Raw genomic sequence first — 2,500 nt, 5'->3', positions numbered from 1 at the left:
AGTTAACTCAATATTTTACGGGAGGCTTTTAAAAGCACCCGCCATCCCAAATTCAAATGCTATTACTATTGTTTCAGGGGCAAAACGGCCAAGCCCTGGTTCATTTGTGGCCCTGCCGTGACTGTGGGCAGTACCTATGTGGCCTCTCTTCTTCAGAGCCTTTAAGGCGGTGGGGCTGAGCTTGGCTTTCTCCTCTCATCCTTTGCCTTGTTGTCCTTAGCCTTTGGAAACAGGAGAACATGAACAGATGCTACAAGAGAACAGTGGTTGACACAGAGCAGATTGTGAAAAAAGCAGATTGCTGAAATAGCAGATTGTGGAGTGTAAAAATGTATCCACTAGTCTCAATACAATACAAATACAGGAATTGTAGCCGGTATTTTACAGGCTACAGATTTTGCACGACTGTCAAGAACTGTCAAGGGAAGTAGCGTCTTTTGTAGCATATGTTTTGGTCATTGGTAATAACAGTGTTTTGTTGTAACTTTGGTTTCTGACATAATAAATTGTGCTGTGTGTAAATCACATGAGAGGTCATATAGCTCTCTTATCGTCTTCATTGCCAGACCAAAAAAATCATGAAACACCACTGTGTATAGACATAATTCTGAATATCTGAATATATATATGAAACCCATCACACAGCCTCAACGAAGATTATGTACTGTAATTTGTGTGTAAATGTAAATGTAGATGTTAGTGTAAATGTAAATGTAACAGATTTACATTTGACCATTTCGGACATGCAAAATGTCTGTCTATGTGTTGACATGAACACATAAAGACAGATGATTCGACCCATGTCTTCAACATATACAGCTGTAAACAAATACACACTAGCTTCAAATCGTCTTATTCACCAATAATAAAGGGTGAAAAGAATAACAAAGAGAGTTTCAACCCAAGACAGCAGAACAACAGATCTAGAGTAAGTACACCAAGACCACTGAAACATCTTCCCATCATTTTCTTTGGAAAAAACAGAGCAGACATGAATCCAATCTCAAGCTCAACCGAAATCTAACCCTGACCAGAATCCAACTCACCTTCTTCCTGGCCCTCTTGCCAGACTGTTTAAACAGCACTTTCACAAGCCTAGATTTCTTCACCACCTCCCCAATGAAGCTGAGCACCTGCTGCATGCCCTCCACCAGCTTCTCCACCCCTTCCAGCTTAAGTGCCTGGCACTCCATCTGCCTGTTGGTCTCCTGCACCATCCCTTGCACGTCCAAACACACTTCCAGCACTTCTGAGTCCTGGGCCCCTTGCCCACGGCCCTCCGCCCCAGCCGCCCGCATCGAGGCAAGGTCTTGACCCATGTCCCCCAGGGTGTGGGACAGGCCGTCCAGCCGGGTCAGGACCGTGTGTTGCATGTGGAGCAGCTGCTCCATCTGAGAGTTGAGGGAGTCCATGCGACTCTCAACACAGCGCATGGCCGGCCCGGGGGAGGAATAGGAAGCAGAAGAAGAAGAAGAGGAGGACGTGGGAGAGGCGGTACGGATCCGGTCCGATCCAGCTGTGGATAGCTTTCGTGCCAGCCCTAGTTTCTGACCATGCAGCGGGTTGGGGTCGTAGACCTTTGCTAAGGAGTTGACCAAGCTGGAGCTCATGACTGCTTTGGGAGTCCCGGGGGGCAGAGATCGTTGGTTGATACCTGCTCAGCTGTCTGGACCCACCCTGCCCACAAACGGCTGCCAGGGTCGATCACCTCAGCACAGGAAGAAGATTCTCTGCGTCGATATTTAATTCCAGCCACAAACAAATAGACTTCTTCTCTCAAAGTCTTTGTCAAGTTCTAAACCGACCAAAGCGAAGCGACAACAGACACCATGTTACGAAACAAAGCTCCGGGCAGCAGACAGGGAGTCAAAAGGACGGGAGGAAAACAGCCCATCAGGCAGAGCTATAGGTCAACTGTGAGCCATTCAGAGGAGAGTTTCAAGAATAGCATGAGGGTGGAGGGGGGGTCCTCTAAATAAAAGCACAGCCCCCCACTGGACGTCACTGGATGGGTGGCCTGTGATAAGAGCTAATGGCTTGAGTGTGCAATCAGAGATTGAAAAGAGTTGGACACAGGGCTGGACTGGGACCAAAAAATGGCCCTGGCATTTTTGGCCATGGCAGCCCACTATGATTATTTATACGACATGCGGAGGCACACAACATACCAGAGGATATATCCGCATATTGTGCTGTTTCAACAATTAAAATAAAGCCCAGTAGCCTACATGGAAGAGAGTAACCATGTTAAAAATTGATACGCTCTTTCACTATACTTGCAGAGACTTTTGCAGCTAGGTCAAATCCCCTCTGAAATTACTAATGCTCAATATGTACAGTTTGAACCGTCTCACAATCAGCAAAAAATGCAAGAACACAGAACAACAGAAAGAATACAAAATATATGTATTATTTTATTAAGGCCTACACTAACTAATAGTCAACAAATTACACACAGTAAGTCAAAGTGGCACCCTAAAGCAGTGGTTCCCAACCTTTT

General features: G+C 45.9%; 1 pseudogene; it reads right to left on the bottom strand.

Annotated features, from left to right (window-relative positions):
• LOC130393432 (myosin light chain kinase 2, skeletal/cardiac muscle-like) overlaps positions 1–2,331 on the bottom strand; it is a 10,275-nt pseudogene extending 7,944 nt beyond the window's left edge.
• Between the last annotated feature and the right edge of the window lie 169 nt (positions 2,332–2,500).

This window comes from Gadus chalcogrammus, chromosome 12 (genome assembly GCF_026213295.1).
Source record: "Gadus chalcogrammus isolate NIFS_2021 chromosome 12, NIFS_Gcha_1.0, whole genome shotgun sequence".
NCBI classification, from domain to species: Eukaryota; Metazoa; Chordata; class Actinopteri; order Gadiformes; family Gadidae; genus Gadus; species Gadus chalcogrammus.
Note: the sequence above shows the minus strand (reverse complement) of the source record. Positions and strands in the feature narration are given on the sequence as shown.